Below are 6098 nucleotides of genomic sequence, written 5' to 3'. Positions count from 1 at the left end.
CCTTTTGATCTTTGATTTCACTTGAGTTTGGTTGGATATATTTGGAGGAAGGTTCTAGAGCTCTCAAAGACTTGGGAAATGTTGAAAATGAAATAAATGAGTAAGGGTCAGATATATATATATCTTAAAAAGAATCTGGCTCGACCCGGATTTACGGTCAACTTTACGGACTGTAAAAATTATATGGTCCGTAAAATCGAACCGTAAATCCTGACCAGTGATACGCCCTTTCATGGAAACAATTTACGGTGGGAGTCAGCCAAATATACGGTCCGTAAAAATTGTACGGTCCATGTAATTGGACTGTAAATCTCAACCAGTGGTTGACCCTTTCTGGAACTAGTTTACGGTGGAGGTTAGCCAGATATACGGTCCGTATATCCAACCGCAAAACCCACTTTTTCCTGAAAACAAATTCTCATCGATTGTTCAACCTTTAATCCTTCCAATACCTGCTAAACATAAACTTAACCCTTTATAACTATAAGATAAACTTGTCTAATCTCATTTAACCTTAATAACCCTTCGAATCCAAAACTAAAATCACTAACACGTGGCGAATCTCAATGTTCAAAATCACGGGGTGTAACACCATGAGAGGTACTTCCACCACGAGAAGTACTTTCACCACGACCCAGGGGACTCTTACGCTTATCATGACCAAAATCATTGCAAATTGAGCATTTTCGAGTGTATCTCCCCAATGGAACATTCATTTCATTGGGAATATGGGTGGTTGCTCGCTGGCGCAATTTACGGATATATGCTTTGTTAGCGACTATGGCAAATGACTCTGGTGGCCAATAACTATCATCACCAAGTGGTAGAACCGACTGGCATATGCTTTTGCATAATTTTTCACGGTATATTCCGAAGCCAGATATTGCTTTCCAATTGTCTGTAAATACTTGAAGGCAGAAGTTTCCTGCGCTAAAGGACTTAACTGAGCCGTTGTAGTTAAGTCCTTTAACAAGGGTACTTTAGTATCACTTTTTTTTGTTGTTGGTATTTTTCCATTTTTTTGGGTCATTTAGGTTTCAGACTCTTATTTTGAAGCAAACCACGTGCACCACTTTATATGCAAAACAATTTTAGAGCCCAATTGGCTTAGCTTATAAGTTATTGAAAACAACTATTTTTGGCTTTTTTGAATATTTAATTGGTCAACTTATAAATTATTTTGTGCTTAAAATAAATAAAAAAATAATTGGGCCCGTTTGACTTAGCTGTGAGCCAAACAGGCTCTTATTTGAGGCCGTGTTCTGTTTGAGCTGCATCTTTCGAGAAAAGGCCATAAATAGTCCCTTATCTATGGGAGTAGGTCTAAAATGGTCATGCTTATACACTTCTGGTTTAGTCCTTTAACTATTCAAAAATTTATCAAATTTGGTCTCCGTCTATTTTTTATACAAACGTATAAAACCCATAAACCTCCGTGAGATTAATGTTAAACCATTCTTCAAACTTTGTCTCTCTCTCTCTCCCCGCTTCTTTTTCCTCGAGTTCCTCTTGTTAAAAAAAAGAAAAAAAAAAAAAAAAGAACGTTCGACAACAGGTCGCTTCTCGAGTCTACGAAATTCGAAAAGACAAACTCGGCACACAATTTACGTAACCATTCTTCTCAAACACTACTAAAAAAGCGACAAAAACCGACAGATTTAACGTCGGTTATTTTTTTAACGCAAAAATGCGAGAAAAAATATAATTATTTTTTATATTATTTTATAAAATAAATCGATGGAGTCCGTCAGTTTTTTTTTTAAAATTTTTTAATAAAAAGCGGCCAAACTAAAGTAGGTTTTTAGAGCGAAAAAATAGTATAAATTAAATCAATGTAAGTATATGAATAAAGAATATCGGTGGTCTAGTGGTAAAGCCCTTTAATGTCAAGGAACATATCCGGGTTCTATTTCAAGTTCCTATATTTCATTCTTTAATTTAAAAAAAAAAAATTGACGGGAGTCCATCAGTTTTTTTTTTTTTTTTTTAAATTGAGGAACTTACGGAGGTTTATGAATTTATACGCTACTTATATAAAAAATAGATGAAAATTAAATTTGATAAGTTTTTAAATAATTAAAGGACTAAAATCCATAACTGTATGGTTAAGGATCACCTGCTCCCCTAGGGAGTATTTATGGCCTTTTCTCGCATCTTTCTCTCTACCCCTCTAAACCCTAGATCATTCAACAAAGAGTAAAAGGGAAACGGACCAGATGACGCAGAATAAGAAGAGCAAGTATCACTATATTCTCCTCCCTTGATCAAGAAACGGACCAGAAAAAAGGGATAATTTCTCATCCCTTGATCAGATTTGCTCTTCCTCTTGCATTTTGGGTAAGAGCCAACAATAGAGAGAAAGAGGCCAAAGTCAGAAAATATTAGGTACTCAATTAGAAAAAAAATTGTTCTTCCTCCTTGGGAAACTGACTACAAAAGATGTTTTTTTTTTTTCTTCCTAACTTCTTATTTTTTGCCTAATGAATGGTGGAAAATTTCGAATTCTGCTGTTAATTGCTCGAAATTCTAACCCCGTCCTGTGTCTTCTTTACTTGGTCCGACCAAAACCCAATTACACATTTTCTCTTTTTTCACCTTTTTCTTCTTTTTTTCTTTTTTCTCGTATGGTAATTTGTTTGGAACATAGGCAAAACGGGTGAGTTTTGAAAAATACTGTTGATTTGTGCATGATGGAGTACTACGATGTCATTTTGAACTACTCTTTTTGAATATAGCATCATGGTTCTCTTTTACGTTTTCGTTTACAAGACTATAGTGTTTAGTCTATGTATTGAGCTTCACGTCTCACTAACATTCTCAGCTTTACATTTGCAGGATTTCTCTAAAAAGTCAAAAAAATCAATATGAATGTAGAAATATAGAAGATCTAATGATAGATCGTTACTCTATTTCCCAGGATGTCTCTCGAGTTGGCTTGATTCCATCGGTGTTCTACAGTTTGCGGTAAGCTCGGATGATATTCCTTTAATCTTTCCTTTTTAAGCCTATTGTTTTTTCTCCTTTAGCATATACATGTGACTTTTTTTTTTTTCAACTCATGTATACATGCTGAGATTTTTGTTGGTTGGTTGTCTTCTGATAAGTTTTCTATTGTCTTAACATATTTAATTTCCCAGCATTAATAAAGGTGTATAACCTTTATTAATGCTACTGTCATCAGTCAACTGTTGGAATTGCATGTTGTTTCTCCTTGGTTTTGGTGAAAATCTTGATACACAAGTTACCTTTTCAAGAATCCTCCAGAATTGGTCTAGGCAAATTTGGTTGAAGGTAACACGCATTGTGGTTGGTTCTCATTTTTTTTAAACATCTTTTATTTGGTAGGATATTGAATTTCATTTGATGCTGAGTTGTTGCCTGGTGACTTAATTAGTGTTAACTACTTACCAATTACGGGATGTGGAAACTTGATAATTGAGAAAATAAGGTTGTTTGCTAATATCAGGACAGTGACAATTGTTTTCCCAGCTTGAAATTAGCAGGCCTATCTTCATTTTATTTCCTTGATTCTTTTTTATTTTGTCCGAATGTTTAATTAAACTTGAAAATTCAATAAATGGACCGGATTGAGGAATTTCCAATTGATTAAAAAATGATACTAAAAATGCTGTCCAGGACAAAGAGAATATGAAGGGTTTACATTTTGCTTTTTGGATTATATTTCTGGTTGGTAGATGAGTAGCATTGAGGATTCATTCTGTTCTGCCGGGTGGAAGTCAGTTACAGCTGATGTTGTTTTCTTTTTCTGTTTGACATGCCTTTGGTACATCAAGTTGCATAAGGTAATTAGTGAACGTTAAATGGAACAAGAGAAGCTAGAAATTTTTTGATGCCTTTTTGTGGTGGTGGTTTTTTTGGGCGCCGGGGGTGGGGGGGGGGGGTGGGTGGGGTTGGGTGAGGGAGGTTTGCTAAGTTGGAAGTTCTGTAATTGAGGCTCTACTACTCCTCAGCCATTTCATCTATCCAGTGATTATATTGTGGTGATAGCCCTATCCAAATACTTGATTTCACTAAAATTTTGAGGTTATTAACCAGCAATACTAATTTGTTGTAGTTTCTAAGGCTTGGTAATATTTGTAAATAAAAAGAAAGTCGGATTTTCCATTTGCCACTTGATGGTATGTTAATGTGTTTGAGGCTTGATCATTTTGTTATCTTTGAATTTTAAGATAAACTGCCTTTCTTAATACTCGCATATACTGAATTTTCCGGGCTTCGTCTACTGTTCTTATGTAATAGTTGGATATATGTAGCTGTGTTTCAAGATGCAACAGATCTGGAGCTAAAATTTCATATTAGGAGAATCAGTTCAGGTTGAATCTTAGGGAATATATCTAGGTTTTACGTTCTGCATGATATTCATAAGTTTGTGAAATTTATGTCAAGCAGTCGGAGTTGTTGTTGATATAAGTTGTATTCTAAGTTCCTTGGCATCTGATACTTTCTAACTTCTATATCATTGTTATCTTACAAAGTGCTTGCTCACAGATAAAAGATCGAAAGCCCATGAGAGGCACATGGAGCAATAAAAACAACACGCAAGGGCTATTTCAGGTACTTCTAAGGGCAATCTACTTTAATCTTTTTGTTGTGGCAGCACATATTGCAGTATTTTTATGCTAAATTAATTTAGATGTTTAACTCTGGAAGTAAGATTGACTCAAACTAGTACTGAATCATCTGTGTGAGGTTTCTCCTATATTTCGGCACTTCATTAAAGCATTCATGCTGGCGACCCCTCGGGAAATCTATTACTCAACTTCATACCAACTGCTTAAGATGCCTTGTCTCCTCTCATTCTGTTCCAACAGAGGTGAGTGAGTAATGACAATTGTCTTTTTGAAATGAATTTATATACCTTTACTCTTCCCTTTATGCTGATACTATCTTTATTCTTACAAAGTTCCACATCTTGCTGAGCTTTTACTCTGAGTGTGTGATAAATCATTAAAAGTCAGTTTTGGTTAGAGTGATACTCAGCGACAGGTTGAAAAGCTCTGAATGGTTGAAAGTATGTGAAGTTATCTACAAATGATAGAGAACAACGTTTGAGGTCGAGCAACTTGCTTAAAGAAAGTTGTATCTTATAAGGTGAGTTGTCATGGAGGTACTCCCAACAAGAGAACTTATCTTAGAGAAATTTAATTGAAAATATTCACCAAGATGTATTTTCACATTATGCAGACTGCAGTAAAATATGCAGCTTTTGTAAAGTGCTTGAGCAAGAGGAAAAGGAAATAGTAAAAGTTGTACAATTATGAATCTGGCTGAGTCTGGTGGGGCTCTAAAGCTTCATATTAATGTCATGAATTTACCATATGTATTTTCTGAGGATGCAGGAAGATGATTAACTGGAGAGTTCAATGATCTTGGATTGACCGTGTCTAAGATCTGTGTATTAGATGAGCAGTTTTATTAGTCATTTTTTATGTTATTTTATTTTGATATGTGGAATGCCTATACTGTTTATAGAGGCATTCTTTAGTGTAAACTGAAGTACTTTATGGACATACTTCAGCAATAATGTAACTGCAGATGTGTATATCTGTTTGGTTGTGTCTTCCGCAAGTATGTTAATTTTGAAGGTTCTCTCCTTAGTTGATGGTTGGAATTTAATTTGGCTGATACAGACAAGTGAAATCTGATTATTATTAGCCGTGTCGCCCAGGCGTGATGCAATGACCTCTTATTAACTTTTATCCTATACTCTTATTGTGACATCTTTGCTAGACATCAAGTAGTTTTACATATATCGCAATTGCTAGCGTCACACGCATTAGGATATAAGATATGCAATTCAGCTTTATATTTCTTCATGTGTAACATTTTCTTTCCCTTTTTTAAAAAAATAAAATAAATTATTTTACTGCAATCCTTCACCGCCATATGATCATACGCCACATCTAAATATTGACTATAGCTTGAAAATGTAAAATGTAAGCACGGGCCATGCCTATCCAGTTCCTTATCGTAAACCATTAACATCAATTACTACTTAATTTCATTAATGATACTTAGTGCACATCATTATCCATTTTCTAATGTAGAAATTAATAAATATATACATTATTTATGGT

At 34.8% G+C, this 6098-nt stretch overlaps 1 long non-coding RNA gene across 11 annotated transcripts; it reads left to right on the top strand.

Annotated features, from left to right (window-relative positions):
* The first annotated feature begins 2159 nt into the window (after window positions 1-2159).
* LOC132050262 (uncharacterized) lies at window positions 2160-5618 on the top strand. 11 transcript variants are annotated; one of them, XR_009413317.1, is made up of 6 exons: window positions 2160-2385; window positions 2836-2964; window positions 3138-3291; window positions 4510-4575; window positions 4672-4834; window positions 4925-5618. It is a non-coding gene; the product is annotated as an uncharacterized LOC132050262 (long non-coding RNA). The 11 variants fall into 11 exon arrangements; XR_009413322.1 differs by having other exon boundaries at window positions 4497-4575; XR_009413321.1 differs by lacking the exon at window positions 3138-3291 and having other exon boundaries at window positions 4691-4834.
* Window positions 5619-6098: the final 480 nt, after the last annotated feature.

The sequence above is a fragment of the Lycium ferocissimum genome, chromosome 3 (genome assembly GCF_029784015.1).
Source record: "Lycium ferocissimum isolate CSIRO_LF1 chromosome 3, AGI_CSIRO_Lferr_CH_V1, whole genome shotgun sequence".
NCBI classification, from domain to species: domain Eukaryota; kingdom Viridiplantae; phylum Streptophyta; class Magnoliopsida; order Solanales; family Solanaceae; genus Lycium; species Lycium ferocissimum.
The sequence above is the reverse complement of the archived record's forward strand: the minus strand, read 5'-3'. Positions and strand labels throughout refer to the sequence as shown.